Genomic DNA, 17128 nt, shown 5'->3' with positions numbered 1-17128 from the left:
TAATATAGGAATGATGGATAAGTAAGACAATTGACTGGCAGGCATATCCTTTTGCTTTTTTTTTTTCAGAATTTAGTTTAAATCTTGGCGTGATACAATAATGACACGTAATCTCTGACAAATTATCCCTGTAGTATAATATGTATTTGTTAACGCATCAATCTATTTTTATAACTGTCAAACTATGTTTAGAAATAAATTTTTTTATCCGATATAAATCGGTTGGAATTATATTATATGTCGAGTTGGTCTCCTTAAGTGGGCAAATGAATTGATTAAAATATTCTTTGTGTAAATTATGTGTCTTTATGTTTAACATCTTCACAGCAACATATAACTTTAAGTGAGTAGTACACCCATTTCAAATTGTTTTTGCAACAGCGTGCAACAAATCATAGAAATTTTATGCCTCCTTATTCAGAGACTTCTGTTATATTGCTAAAATTGTGGCCCTGTTCATCATAATCCAAGTCCTCAAATGTCATAAATCTGTCTTCCTCAACTATGTTGGAACTTTATAGACGGCTACATTGAGAGTCGAAATGAGGCTCGTACTTACCATGTGAAGTTCAATACCAATATTCTAGCATGAATCTGATACGCCCTAGGGTTCCCCAAGTTTGGGTTTTGCCCTAATTGCTCCTCAAAGATATGATTCTCCACCAAATCAAAGAGAAATAAACACAAGAGAGATGGGATGAAGAGCAAGAAATTTGCATTTAAAATCCAAGAGAAAACAAGATACAATTGTCCACTTCGAGAAGGACAAGGTCTCCCACTACAAACCCTAGAAAACTTAGAGAAAGAAAATAAGGTGGGCTAAAGAGAAAACCCAATTTTGCATAACCCTAGAAATCCCCCCTTAATCCCTACTTATAGCAGCAAAAGACCAAACCAAACCCACTAGTGGGTGCCCAAGGTGAACCGCCCACTCAAGGCTGACCAGAGCCAAACCAGTCCAGGATTGGACCGATCCGCTCAAGGCCGATTCCCCCGTTCCGCTCCGATCCCCCCGCGCGTCCCTTCCGCGAATCGGCAGGCGCGGCCCCCCTTTCGGCGCGCTTCCGCGCGCCCTGGGGTCGCCGCCTCCCTCTGCCGGTCGCGCGGCGGCCACGCATCAGAATCCTCTGGATTATAGCATCAACATAATCTCATTTGGTGTGAGGTAGGCTTAAATTTTGTGTTTGGAGCAAGGATAACAAAACGTTCCCTCTAATATAAAGGAAGGTAATTGAGAACCTACCTGAAAGAAAAATTTACTCCTTTAAAAAATTCATCTATTAATGTCGTTTTTTACGTCCAACAACATACAATATTATAATTCCAACTTCTATGATTTCAAATATCTATAACACACTTTAGCTATAAATTCCACAACCAAACAATGAGATTTGGTTATCAATTTAACGTATATGTTAGTGTAATTGTCGTCATAAAAAACTTAGATAACATCCCATATAATCAAGATATACAATAATGATATATGACCAAACTATCTAAGGAGACTCTCTTTAATCTTATCTTCCATTAGAGCTACTCTAACCTTTTAATGTATATGGTTAGTTTCGTACCATGTCTCTAAGAGTAAAGCACTCATATCACCTGAGTATCCTCATTCTCTGCAACACTTAACTTAATATTATGCTTCGCCTTTAATGGCCAACACTCTGCACCATAAAGCATTTGCACATCTCACCACCATCTTATAGAATTTTCCCTTAAATTTGAGTGTGACTTTTCTATCATACAACAAACGATGCATCCTTCACTCAACCATCCAACTTGAATTCTATAATATATCTCCATTTATTGTACCATCACTATGAACATATAAATCCAAGATAATCTAAAACTTGTACTCGTATTAATGACTTCATCGCCCAATCATAATCCCTCCAACTAGACTCTAAGGTTAACCTCTAATTTTCAAGTTTACCTTCAACTCCCTCCTCTAGTCTTATTAACAAAAAGATATATCATCAGCAAAAAGCGTAGATTCGCAAACAAAGCTCGGCGGCAGGAGGCAGTTCGACGGTTTACAAATTTTGGCAAAGAAGCACGCAAAAGGAAGAAATAGGATACTGTAGAGTCCATGACCGGTCAGGGTCCGGGACCGGTTCACGGCGAAAATCGCGACGCGACGGCGGAGAACGAGCGGCCCGACCAGCCCACGTAGAGCCGTTTAGAAGTTTTTTTGAAATTTATGAGGGAAATTGATTGTAGAGACTTTAGGGAATTCTTTTTAATGTATGTATTAAATAGTTGATTGTCCTAGGGTTTGATCATCTTGAATTTGGCTGAAATTTGAGAACTCTTAGATTTAGGTTTTCTTTGCTCTAGCGGCGTCTAGATTTGGGAGAGATCGATCCTTCTTTCGAATTGAGGATCAATTTATCTTTGCTGTTTTATTCATCTACAGTGAAATACAAGAGTTTTTCTTCTTTTTCTCAGAATTCTAGCAAGATCTCCTGTTTTTCCTCTGTTTTTGGCTATTCCTGCTGTGGATCAGCAATAAATCTGTTGCAGTTTACTGATTTGGCTAGAACATGTTGAATACAAGGTTTCTATCAAATTGGTATCAGAGCACGTTTTGGGACCGTTGTGCGCGAATCCTGAAATTTCAGCGGTGTTTCCGTTTCGGAAAAAGATCTTCAGTGAATCTTGAGAAGAAACGATGGCCGGAAAGAAGTTTGACGTCTGAAGGCCGAAGTCGGCCACATTGAAAGCCAGATTTGTGAGGAAAGAGTTCTTCACCTTCAAAATCAAATTCACTCCAACAATGAAAGGTATGAGGGAAATTCACCGCCACATGAGGAAATGCTTGAAGAAACTACTGAGGTGAAAACCAATCGCGACATCGTGAATAAGAGAGACCGCGACGGACATGGCATGGAGGAAATTCCGAACCCTTGCGGGGAAGGAGAAAATTTTGGTAGGGGAGATCCTAGAGGAAGAGAACGAAATGCCACCGCTAGAGCCCCTTTAAGGGAAGAGATAGTATGGGATATGGACAGAAGGGGGGCTGCTTATGCGATGGGAGAGAGAGGGAATCTCATCGCCGAGGTGCTGAATTCGAAAGAATTCAACGCGGAGAGGGATTTTGAAGGAAGAAGGGAGGAACGTCATCGTCAGAGGTGCTGAATTTCGAAGGTAATTCAGCGGCGAGGTGATGATTGTTTGAAGGAGAGGAGAGGTGAGTATGAAGCAGGGGTTCAGTAGTATTACGTCAAGGAGGGCGATCGGACAATTGGGGAACGCCTCCTCTGAGGGGATAATGGAGGCTATGAGAGGATACCGGGAGTCCCAAGGTGAGGAAATTGAAGTGCCCGTTTTCGAGTGAGGAATGACGGCCATGGCTGATCTAAAGGTGGAGCGTACTTGCGGTCAATGGTTGACAGAGGAATGAAAGCTTGACGCAGCAGGATTGATGTCTGGAAGGAAGGCTCTGTCATGGTACTATAATGGCGTGACAGGAGGGAGCCTATCAGGAATGGAGGGAATTCAAAAAATAGCATTAATATAACGTTTCAACAGACCGGGGGAGGAGATTTCTTATGAGCAATTCTTTGCTCTGGTTGCAGGAGGGATCAGTAGCAACACCGTGAGCGTCGAGCACCTGGCTAGTAGAGGTACCTGGAGATTATAGATAGCATATTGGAGGGGAACTTCATGAAGGGTTGCAAGGCAGAGATCCGAGCGCAAATGTAATAAGGTTCGTGATGCCTTAGGATTTGGAGGAGGACAATGAAGTTGGACACAGGCTGGTAGAAAATCAAAAATCTTGGAGAAGGGATCTGTCCAAGGAGCAGCAGCTCAGGCAGGCTCTTTACAAAGACTACGACCACTCTTTTTATCACCAAAGGGCCGTGCCATCAGTCAACAATAATGAGTACACCAGGGAAGCCCAGTAGGAAGAGGGAGTGGGATACTTAACTACTGAGACAGAATTACAGAAGAGAGGGACAAAAAGGGCTTGTTTCAGATGTGACGAGAGGTATACGCCGGGCACAAGTGTAAGGACCGAACTTCAAGTTCCTTACTGTTTGTGATGAAGAAGGAATGCGAGGGTGTCGTCTTTCCACCTTGCAGACAAAGGTGGATCTTTAGGGAGGGGATTCTATTGTAGACCGGTCCAGGACCGGTCCAAGGCGGGACCGGTTCACGGGCGAAAATCGCGAACAGGCGGAGAATTCCGGCTCTGACGCGGAGACTGAGCGCCTGACCAGCCCACGTTAGCACCTTTTAGGAAGTTTTTTTAGAAAGTTTATGAGGGAAATTGAATGTAGGACTCGTTTAGGGATTCCTTTTGAATTGTATGATTAAATAGTTTGATTGTCTAGTTTGATCATCATTGAATTTGGCTGAAATTTGAGAATCTCCTAGATTTAGGTTTTCTTTGGCTCTAGCGGCGTCTAGAATTTGGGGAGAGATCACCTCCTCTCGAATTGAGGATCAATTGTATCTTTTGTTTATTCATCTACTAAGTGAAATGACAAGAGTTTTTCTTCTTCTTTTTTCTCAAATTCTAGCAAAGATCTCCTGTTTCCTCTTGTTTTTGGGCTATTTCCTGCTGCTGGACAGCAATAAATCTGCCTGCCAGTTTACTGAGTTTGGCTAGTGAACACTTGTGAATAACAAGTGTTTCCTATTCAGATAACCTTCGCAAACGAACCAAGTTCGTCGGATGTGAATGAGGGTGAATTGGACGTAAACACGGTGGCTATAGCGACAGGAAGAACATCGTCGAAGGAAGTGATTCGGCAGGAAGGAATTGTTGCGAGAGGCAAAGAAGTTATTTAGCGACTCTAGCGACAATGCGCGGAGGCGAAGTTGTAGGAGAGTTAAAGGAGAAGAGCAGTCAAAGAATAGAACGAACACATGAAGCGAGATGCACAATCAATCGGTAGAAGGGTAGTTTGCGACAGATTTTTAGCTCCAACTTGTGGCGCGAAAATCCGCCACAAAAAAAAAAATCATCGAAAATTTTCATCGTAGATTCGTCGTCATTTTTATAAAAAATAATCCACTGTAAAGTCCGCCGCAAAGTGTTAACTTTCATGTAGTGTGCTAACTAGAATAGTAACCAGCCTGGTGACCAATACAATGGTGAAATATCTGTGCTTCTCCCCAAATTGAATAAAGAACCACTATTAGAGGAACCTCAACCCCTCCCATGAGGGTTGGTCCAACAAAGAGTCTTGACAATAAATACTTCTTTTATTTTACGAATCATTACATGGATTTTGGCCTAACAAACGCATTATAGCTGCCTTTGATGCACATCTCACATGATGGCTTTGCAATGTCGCCTTCATCCTCTTAAGATCAAATGATGCTATCTTATGTTGACGACATTGACAACAGCCAAGATTTAAACTAAATTCTGAAAAAAAAAAAGCAAAAGGATATGCCTGCCAGTCAATTGTCTTACTTATCCATCATTCCTATATTACAATGTTTATACAACTATGAGCTTTACTGCACATATGAGATATCATAATGAATACATCTCACAAGTAGGTTTTCTGACACATCCGTCAGAAGCAGATGTTTGGAAACACTTTGACCGTATATATTGTACCGTCGCCGTAAAATCAAGAAATATAAGATTAGGTTTATTTGTAGATGGTCCATTTAAACAATCTACTTCACCTTACTCATACTAGCTCGTGATACTCACCCCCTACAATCTTCCTTTAAAGTTGTGTATGATTACACCCTACATATTTTTGATACTTATCATTCCAAACCCACATAATCCAAAGGCAAAGATAGATGTGTTCTTGCAACCTTTAATCAATGATTTAAAATTATTGTGGAATGAAGGATTTATTATATATGATATCTCCACCAAATAAAATTTTATATTGAGGACAAAGTTACTTTGGACAATTTGTGACTTCCCAGCATACGGTGTACTTTTTAGTTGGAGCACTGCAGGCAAGCTAGCTTGTCCATATTGCATGAAAAATATTAAATCATTCACTTTGAAGTATGGGGGAACACTTGGTTTGACTGTCATCATATGTTCTTTCTTGCAAATCATCCATTTAGGCAAAATAAGGATGCTTTCACTAAAAATAAAATGAAGATGATATAACCTCCACCATGGTTAACAAGTGAGAAAATATTTGAACGAGTAAATTTCATACCCACGATAATTGATTCTCCAACATTAGCTGTTTGAAAAGTGTCTGGTATGGAGTTTCTCACAATTGGACAAAGACTAATATTTTCTGGTCTTTGCCATATTGGAGAACAAATTTTATTAGACATAATTTAGATGTGATGCATATAGAGAAGAATGTTTTTGATAATGTGTTCAATACATTGATGGATATCAATGGCAAATCTAAAGATAATTTAAAAGCTAGAATAGACTTGAAGGATATTTGTAGGAGGAAAACACTTGAGTTGAATGAATATGGAAATGATAAACTTCTAAAGTCAAGAGTCTCATTCACCTTCACTTTAGAGCAGAGTCGAGCAGTTTGTGAATGGGTGCAGAGCCTAAAGCTTCTTGATGAATATGTTTCCAACCTCAGTAGATGTGTTGACATGAGATCGGAGAGATTGTTTGAATTGAAAAGTCATGACTGTCACATCTTAATGAAATGTTTGATGTCCACTGCTTTCAATTCTCTTAAATATTCAATTTAAATTCCTTGACCGAACTAAGTATCTTCGTCAAGGACTTATGCTCATCAAAATTGAATGAAGAAGCTTTGGTCCATATTGAACATAACATTCCTTTCATTCTATGCAAGTTTGAGATGATATTTCCTTCAGAGTTTTTCAACTCCATGAAGTATCTGTCCGTGCATTTACCATATGAGACTAGAGGCGGTGGACATGTTCAATATCGATATATCCTTTTGAGAGATAATTTTGTGCACATATAACATATCTAATATTATTAGCAAGTTATTAATTCATAACCATACATCATTTAGGTATTTAAATAAACTTAAGATAACTGTAAAGAACAAAGCACGTCTCGAAGGATCAATACGTGAAACAAACTTGATATAAGTTGTAGTATTGTTAACATCTGTCGATCTTTTATTAAGCTAACTAAGAATAATTTTTGTTATAATTCTTTATATACAACAAGATTTCTACTAGTTGCCAGAGCATGGTACGTACACATCAGAATGAATTTTGAGAAACGTGAAGAAACTTGCTTGCAAGATATGTTCACACGCATTAGGAGGACAAACGAGTGATCACTTTGGATTACAGAGGGTGTATGGACGGAGCTCAATAGTACTTAAGGTGGTTTAGATTATATAGCGAGGAGGGAGAAGAACAAATAATATCGAGCTTCTAATTTCAAGGGCCTGAGTAGCTTCCTCCATACTAGGAGTTCAGTTTCACACATTAAGCATAGACGACGATTGATAAGAATTTTAACATATTTTAATAATTTATTTGGTTATGCATGCTAATCTAAGTATATTGCAGAAGGAATTGTTCGCTAGAGAATTCACTGCTATTGAGTTGCACAGTCACACCCACAAGCATCAGGAGGACTAGCAGTGGGTAAATGAGCAAACGAGGAGTGCCTATATAAGTATATAAGGTTATAATACTTAGAGACATATTGTAAGTGACGATTATACGATGATTAATTTAACTTATAAAAAATATGAGCAAAATAATACTATTATTTCACTTCCCATAAAAAGTAAAATTTTCAGCAAAAATCATGTCAGAGAGATCATGCAAGAAAAGGATGACTTGACTGGTAGCAATCTTCTACTCTACCATCCTAAACAAATTTCATAATTTCAATCCGGAACTTATTCCCAAAAATAAATTTCATAATTAAATCACAATATTAATAACTTAATATAATTCTCTCTCTCTATTTATATACATAATTTATTGATAAAAAAATATGAAAAGGTTTAACTTATAAAAAAAGAGATATGATATCAATGTATTATCTACTCATATAAATAGAAAAATCAAATCTCACATAATTCTAAAAAAAATAATAATAGTTACTCTTTCTTTGTTCTTTGTTATATTTTTTATTAATTATGATAATGAAATCATGAGCAAAAAGCTCAAGAAAAATCCTTTTTTATTTATTTGGTTTGGCTAGATGTATTGTAATTGAGTAACTGAGCACACACACTGGGGAAAAGTTTAAAATTCATATTTTTAAACTAATCGTACTACACGATATCACTTCGTACGGGACGATATAATCAGTTATTTTTCTCGATGAGCAGTCGAACGAATAGAAATAATTTTTTTTTAAGTATGAATCGTACGGGATGATCACAGTTTCGTACAAGGAAGAACGTCTTGGGTCTGTTCTCGCACGAAATATTTTTCTAAGTATGGTTCGTACGGGACGATCCTAGTTTCGTACAAGGACTAACGTATCGGGTCTGCTCTCGCACGAAATATTTTTTCTAAATATGGTTCGTACGGGATAATCCCAGTTTGAACTGTTCATACGCAATAAGTTCATACGCAACAGTATTTGAACTGTTCATACATACGAACATACGATTGTACTGTACGATCGTGTACGCTTAAAATTGAAAATTTTAATTTTCTGGGTGATTTTTCGTGTCTTTGTTATAAAAGGTCCACTAAAACTGATGTGAAAAAGAGTATTGTCTTCGTGATTTTTTTACGGGCAATTAAAAGAGAGAGTGTGAGAGAGTGTTTGAGAGAGATTTCTTGCAAGTGAAGTGTAAAGGGTTCCCAAGGTTACTCAAAGGTAAGGATCATTGTGATTTGTGCTTTTCACTCTTCCTCTTGTCTTTAGATTGCTCGTGAGAAGATCTTTGAAGAAGATTCAATTCTCTGCGGACACTTGGAGTGTGAACAAACGATGGTTCTCTGTCGACACTTGGGGGAGTGTGAACAGACGACAGTTCTCTGCCGACACTTGGAGAGTGTGAACAGCCGACGGTTATCTGCCGACACTTGGAGAGTGTGAAAGGACGACAGTTCTCTGCCGCACCGGGGATTGGTGGAAGAGAGTTTGTAAAGGCTTCTCCGCCTTGCTGTGAGGGCAAAATGAGAGACACTTTTGGTAATAATGCAATACCTGAAGAGGGTGTCTTTAGAGAGTGGATGTAGGTCATGTTTGACCGAACAACTATAAATCTTTATGTCGTTTTAATTTCCGCTGCTTACTGCAAGTATTTAATTCTGTGGTTGAAAAGTTTTATTTTGAAACTTTAATTAACTTGCTTTGTGAATCAATCAGTTTGAAATTTTAAAATCCAAGAGAGTTTTTAAAATTACCAATTCACCCCCCTCTTTGTTAGCCTTGGGACATAAGCTTAGGTTTAACATCCTATTCAAGATTCAACAGTAAGAGTGCATAATGATTTTTTTATGCCTTAAAAGATTAAATCACTTTTATATATATCTACATATTATATGGATGTGTCAAAAAAACTCTAAAAGCTCATCCAACAAAAAGTTAGACATGATCTTGAAATTGCTCTCCTCTAACTCACCTCTTTTATGTTAAATCTACTCAGTAACCCCACCATCAGTCACCAATCTCTTAATAGTTATTTGTACTTGTTTAGAGCTATGGCTTGTAGAAATAATTAATTTAATCATATTTTTGTGTGTATACAGGACATCTAGCCAAACTAAATAAGAAAAAAAAGATTTTTCTTGAGCTTTTACTCATGATTTCATTATCATAATTAGTAAAAAAGTAAAAACACAACAAAGAACAATGAAAGAGTAACTATTATTATTTTTCTTAGAGTTATGTGAGATTTGATTCTTATATTTATTTGAATAAATGATATATTAATGTCTTATCATTTTTTTTAATAAGTTAAACATTTTTATATTTTTTATTAATAAATTATGCATATAAATAGAAAGAGAATAATATTAAGTTATTAATATTGTGATTTAATTATGAAATTTATTTTTAGGAATAAGTTTTGGATTGAAATTATGAAATTTGTTTAGAATGGTAGAGTAGGAGATTGCTAGCTGTCAAGTCACCCTTTTCTTGAATGATAATCTCTATGACACAATTTTTGATGAAAATTCTACTTTTTATGGGAAGTGAAATAATAGTATTATTTTGCTCATGTTTTTTATAAGTTGAACTTTTTATATTTTTTTATCTATAAATTATATATATAAATAGAGAGAGAGACCTAAAGTAGATATATGTATTTAATAATTGTACTATTCAAAATTTTTTTATTTGTATATCTAGCACATTGCCCTAAAGCAAACCTATGTATTTGTACATGTCATGACCAATTTGTTAAGAATTTAATCAAAGTTAAAAATATAGGTTATGATTTTGCTGCTCTATTTTTGGATATTATTAATAGAGGCAGTTTTATGTTAGTTTTATAAATGTAAGATTTTTTTTTAAAGATTGAACAAAAAGTCCACAATTACTTGAATTCAAATTTATGATCATTTGGTCATTCAATTTATGATTTGAATCTTCCAAATGCGCTTTGGGTCCTCGATTTAGACTCATTTGAGCTCGGATTGGGTCGAATTTGGTGTCGTTGGGTTTGTATTTTCGAGACGTTCAATTCGATTATAAGTTTGTTGACATTAGAGTTTAGATGATGATACTTATAATAATAATAATAATAATAATAAATGTACTTATAGCTGGTATTTTTTTATTTATATTCAATAAATAATTCTCACTATTTACTAGCAAGTTTTGGGTGATAAATAAATCGAATCAAATTTAAGTCACATTTAACTTAAATTTTATAATATCATAATATAAATGTCTATTACGAGCTATGCATAATTTAATAAAAATAATAATTTAGATTTTAATCATATAGTTAGTTCTATATACCAATTATCAAATAGATAAGTTAAATTTTTTTATATTTTTAAGATAACCTTTAACAAAAGGTTATTTCTAGAATTTAATTATCTTAATAAAGTTGTTATTAAGTCTCAATGATGGTAGAAATCAATAAGAACCACATAGAAAGCTAAGTAATAAGCAATTAAATTTTCTTTGAGACAGCTTTAGATCACTATTATTTTCCTGCTTTTGAAAAAATTGTATACTAAAAAATAACTTTATAAAGTAATAAAAAAGTCTTCCAAAATGAAGCCTCCTTTATGGAGAGTTTTCTCTCCTCTATGGAGAGTTTGTTATTCTTTGGATTTGAATCGAACTTCTCCTCCTTGACAAATTCTTGTGTATTCATCTTTTTTTTCTTTACAATCTTTTGATTTTTAGATAAATCAACCCAAGAAATATGATCGTATATTTCATGTGAGCCAATGTAAGGTAAAGATAAATTTAAAAAAAAAAAGACATTCCATAAACATGAATAAATGAAAACCTATTACCCAATTGAGATAGATCATAGAATAAATGCAAGATCAATCTATTGTAATAAAAGCATGAAAAAAAAAATTTAAAAAGAAAGTTGTTTGACCATCTTTATTATTTTGTTATAAGACTTCCTCAAATTAAAATTAATTAATTTGAATTTATGTTTTATGTAATATTAAAATTAATTAAAATTAGTTGTAGGTTAAAAATGTTAAAAAATAATTTTAATTTTGACTATCATAAAATCAGTTAATATAATTATAAAATGATAAATAATAACTATGGCCTTTTTTTCTAAGCAAGTGATGATCCTATGTGCACGACTAGAAATAAACAAATAATTCACTAAATTTCAAAATTGACGTACTTCATAAAAATTTATAAATATAAAAAATATACTACTTTGTCTAGTTGAGAGAAAATGCAATCATATGCTAGAAAGATGAGGGTTAAACATCGTCTCCTTGAAGAAACTGAAGAACTCTACTTACAAACACCTAAATGACTTTTTTCTTTCTTTCTTGGATGATTCCCTGCTTCTCTCTTTCTTTTTCTCTGCTCTCTTTGTGACTTTTTTATTATGGAATGCTCTATAAGCGGGAATTATATGGGTTTATATTGTTAAGAGTTCACCTTGTAACATCAACGAACAACCTATGTTGAAGACTTTTGTAGCCTCCCATGTAGACTTTTGTGGTAACATCTATTTATGACTTCATGGTAGCCTCCAATTAGTACTTTATGATAGCTATCAATCTTAAAAAAATAAATATCAAATAGTATTCAAAATAATTAATGAAATTATACTCTACACTTAACAATCTCTTACTTATCGTCTAGAATTTCAATATGCTAGCTTAATTATCATGTTTGAATACCTCTCTGTACAACACCTTCATGTTATCAATCGTGAAGTTTAATTGATGTGGTAATATCTCAGTCCATCAATGACAAAGTTGTCAAAATTTATCTAAAATTTTTATTGCTCTTTTATTCTCATTTTTTACCTATGATGCAATGTCCATTTTTCCTTTGGAACCTCCCACTTTATATAAATTTTAATATTCAATACTCTTTCATAATCATCAACAATAGATTGCACAGTAGCCCCCACTTTAGTTCTATTTGACATTATATACTTTGTATCATTCTTATTTTGTTAAGCTGCTACCATAGTTTTTGAATCCAACACTGGTATTGCACTCTAAAACATATAGAGTCCACTAATTCTATTTATCTTCTAGACAAAAAATGCACCCTTACAGACGTAATAGGCATTATTATCACCAAAGAATCTATATGGTGCAAACCTAAAAGCACTTAAAAATATTAGCTTCTTTTTTAAATTTGATGCAGGCTTGACTACAACCAATGATATAGTTACATCAACTTGTTCTTTTAATTTCAAAATGCCAGGATCTTCAATCTTGCATATAGCTCCTTTTCTCGCATAAACAATACAAGGAAATTTTGACTTATATGCAAAAAATATATATTTAAATTAGAGCACAATTGATTAGAACATGATGAGTCTTGAAGCTATTGCTCTTTACACTTGTTATCTTTGGTCACTAAAGAGTATCACTGATGTAGGACTAGCATGTGAAGACTTGCATTATGAAATTAAACAAAAGTTCAATTTAAAATCAGCAAGTTATTAATCATGGGGATGCGTAAAACAAACTTCAAAACAAGTAAGAAAGATAATCCACAAATAGCAATTAACCACAACCAAAGTTCTAGAATTCAGGAAAGATAAATCAAGTCAACAACTTAGCTAACATGGGTTGACAAAAAGATCTAACATGTAACATAGATCAATCACTACGAGAACCATGCACTCAATGATTTAAGAAGCAAGTGGATTTAAATTAACATGAAAGTAGTGATGCCATAGAGAATTGGACTTCAAATCTATCTACTTAAATGTATGAAGTAAGAGTAGAAAGACTTAGGTATTTGTGTCGCATGGATGCTTCTTTCAGATGTGGTGTGGTCTCGACCGGTTAATCTTCAAAGGGTTGCTCGTAGTGCCTTCCTTGTGTCTTGCTTTATAGTGGAGAAGAAGAAAGGCTGGCTGAAATTTCGAAGGAGGGAGGCCACGGTTTTTGCTATTTGGGGGAGATTAGGTATGGTGTGAGGTAATTAGAGTGGTGGGGCTTAGGGGAATGGGAGAGAGTTGGATTGAAAAATAAAAAAAAAATAGTTTTGGGAAAGAGAAAAGTTAATTTGCAATTAATGGGTCAACTTTCCATTAATTAACATGAAGAGTTCCAAGAGTGGGCAAATCATGGGGATAGGGAAGGGGTTGTGGCTTTTCCAATTTCCAACTAATTTTGAGAATGAAAAATAAGGAGAGGCAATTAATGTGTCAACTTCCCATCACTTAACATGAAGAGTTCCAAGTGCGGGCCAACCATGGGGAAAGGGGAAGGGGTTGTGGATTTTCAAATTCCCAACTAATTTTGAAAATGAAAATAAGGAGAGCCAATTAACGGGTCAACTTCCCATTAATTAATATGAAGAGTTCCAAGAGACAAGTGGGGTCCAATTGGAATCCCAAAGGTTAAAATTTCAGATTTGGGAAATTTTGGATTGGAAACTTGAATAGGGAGGTGGTGGTGGTGGCGGCCTTGCTGTGGGAGATGGAAGGGGAAGGGGGATTGACTGACAGTTTTGGAGGAAGGAGGGAAGAGGGAAAAGGGAAAATATACAAGCGAAATTGAGTACTTCATTTTCCTTCTCCTAAGGCTTCACCACTCCACCACACTCACTCTCACACAAGAGAAGAAGGCTGAAATCAGAATTCATTCAAAATAAGCATCATTCTGTTATAAGGGGGGAGAGAGCCATATATATAGGCTCCACCACATGACAAGAGAAATGACACAAATGCCCTTGAGCTTACAACATAACATAAAGGAAAAGTTCACAAATGTCATTGAGCTTACAACATAACATTAGGAAAAGTTCACAAACTAAATTACATCTCATACAACACACACAATTAATAATATAATGACTCAATCGTGGCCATCGATCTACAGCCCCTTCTATGATAAACCTTCCATGCACTAATGTCCCCATCAATCACCAGTTTCATAAGTACATTTACTGTACTTGCATGAGGTGGCTTATTCTTTTGTGGTTGTTATTTGTTTCTTGCTCTCTTTTCTTTAAAGCAAAACAATTCTTCTTTATGTATCATGTCTTCTTATAATAGAAGTAAGTGATCTCTTCTTTTAATAACAGAAGTGATCTCTTTGAATTTATTCTAAGATTTACTATTGAATTAACTAGAAGAGAACCCTCACTCATACGATCTCCTTCTAATATGCAATGAATTTTTAGCTAGTTTTCACTTCTCCTAAGCTTATAAATCATCTATTTTAAAAGAAGTAAATTCTTGACATCCTTCAAACTTGTTATATCACAATCATATAATATGGTATCTTAAAAGTGCTTGTAAGAGAGGGGGAAATAGTATAATTGTAAGAAAGTTTGATTATTATAATTAACAAATCAATACTCCTCATATTTTGAATGATAGAATCAAATTCATCTGAATGTTAGCACATAGGCATACCTTCATGTATACAAAGTAAATAAAGTCTTTATTTCTAATAAAGTTTGTTGGGGAGACTTTAGATCATATACAAAGACTTTAGTTGAAGCCATAAGCCTTCTACACTTGTCTTATCTGAGACTTTTGTCAATAACTCATCTGTCAAATGCAGCTAAATCAATGAGAAAGCCTTCTCATGTAAGTATGTCTTATTTCTTTACTTATAGTTTAAGGCATCTTGCCCCTAGGAGCACTTTTATAAGTACCTGTTAGACAAGTATACAATGAATCTTGGTTCTCCAAAGGATAAAACTCTTTGAACCATCAAACTTGTTAATCTTGAATTTCATGGTTGTCGCTAATTGTTAGGAAAGAAGGCATCTAAACTAGGGGCCAATACAATGAACCGCAATGTAACAGTAAAAATGAGATCAAGAACCACAAAAGAGAAGAAAAAATTTGTGGTTTGTCTATGTCTATGGCTAAAACGAGAATTTTATTTTTAATAGGACACAATGGAGAAAAAAGATTCATTTAGCCGACCCCACCTAGTGGGATAAAGGTTTGATGTTGTTGTTGTTGTCGTCTATGTCTATGGCTAAAAGAAATTAAATAATCTACTAAGCTTCAAATGAGATATATAAAGAATCACCCTTCATGCAAAATTAAGGATATGGACAAATGTATCACTTTGTATAGTTGAGACAAAATGCAATCACCTACTGGGCTATAACTCTTCTTGAAAAAATTTAAAAAAAAAACTCTACTTTCAAGCACCTGAAAGATTTATTTCTTTCTGTATCGGATTAAACTACTATTTTCTCTTGCTCTTTCTTTCTTGTCTTTATTATTTTTTATTACAAGTTAGGATTACATGAGTTTATATAGTGAAGGGTTTATCTTTTAATATTAATGATCAACTAACATTGAAGACTTTTGGGGTAGCCTTCATTCATAACAGAATGGTAACTCCCAGCTAGGATGTTGTGGTAGCCATCAATCTTGAAATATCAAAACTAATTCTTATCCAAAATAACTTTTGAAATTAAACTCCAAACTTAGTATGCTCCACCTCTCATTGTCTAGTGCACTTATTGCCAGGTATTGAATGGCGTGAGGACCCAGTGATGAAGCTATTTTCATCCCTCAGTCATCTCTGGTTTGGTAAGAAAGAGCCTAAAGGAAACAATCCTCAGTCATCTCTGGTTTGGTAAGAAAGAGCCTAAAGGAAACAAAATAAATTTGGATGACCAAATAGTAAAATGGAAATTAAAAATTCAACAATAGGAGGCAAAGATGGCATAGGGACTGCTTCCATGATTTTAGCTATTACACATTCTAATTGAATAATGAATGCTCTTTAAACCCACGGACTAAGAGCCTGTGATTGCCTATGGTGAACATTGACGTTTAAGCCATAGTAGCCTCATGGAAAATTTTGGTCAGGATATCTTTATTGAAAATTTGAATAGGATTTCACAGTTTTTAAGTGTAACTGATAGGAAGTACTGGTAGATCTCAAGTATTTCCTATCAATCTTCGGAAAACAGTGAGCTTTCTCTATCAAAATCCACGCAAATAGTAGATAATTTGTATTATTTGATAAAAGGAAAACAAAAAATAACAAGATACAATTGATCCTCTATTCAAGAGGAGGATCGATCTCTCCCAAATCTCTAGACGCCACTAGAGCCCAAAGGAAAACCTAAATATAAGAGATCTCAAATTTCAGCCAAATTCAAGATGCCCTAACCTTAGGAAAACAAACTATTTAATGCATACAAATCAAAAGGAAATCTCTAAACAATCCCTACATTCAAATTTCCCTCCCAAAACCCTCAAAAATCTTTCCTAAAATGATCGTTTGGCGCTTGCAGTGCGGTCAGCCACGGAAAGAGATGGAGGTTCCGCCTAGGTTCCGCCTGGGCCGGTCCCGCGTGGACCGGCTGGACTGGTCGGAGAGTAACTTCATGTGGAGAGCATCAATCATTCATTATTATTATTATTATTTTGCTTAACTCTACATTTTCCTTTCTATTTCAGAAAACTTTCAAGTTACAGTCCCAGATGTAACAAAAGCAACCTGGAGACCAATAGTCTTGGAATGTGACAAAACTGTGGTTGTTGAATTTTGGGCCTCTTGGTGTGAACCATGTCGTGTGATCCATCCTGTAATCAGCAATTTATCAGAGTCATACAAAGAAAAGATAAGATGCTTCAAGATCAACACT

At 35.1% G+C, this 17128-nt stretch overlaps 1 protein-coding gene across 1 annotated transcript in view; it reads right to left on the bottom strand.

Annotated features, from left to right (window-relative positions):
• LOC110093280 (ABC transporter C family member 2) overlaps positions 1-17128 on the bottom strand; it is a 77214-nt gene that overhangs the window by 12285 nt on the left and 47801 nt on the right. The gene's annotated exons all lie outside the window — the stretch shown is intronic.

Source organism: Dendrobium catenatum, unplaced genomic scaffold, assembly GCF_001605985.2.
Source record: "Dendrobium catenatum unplaced genomic scaffold, ASM160598v2 fragScaff_scaffold_743, whole genome shotgun sequence".
NCBI classification, from domain to species: domain Eukaryota; kingdom Viridiplantae; phylum Streptophyta; class Magnoliopsida; order Asparagales; family Orchidaceae; genus Dendrobium; species Dendrobium catenatum.
The sequence above is the reverse complement of the archived record's forward strand: the minus strand, read 5'-3'. Positions and strand labels throughout refer to the sequence as shown.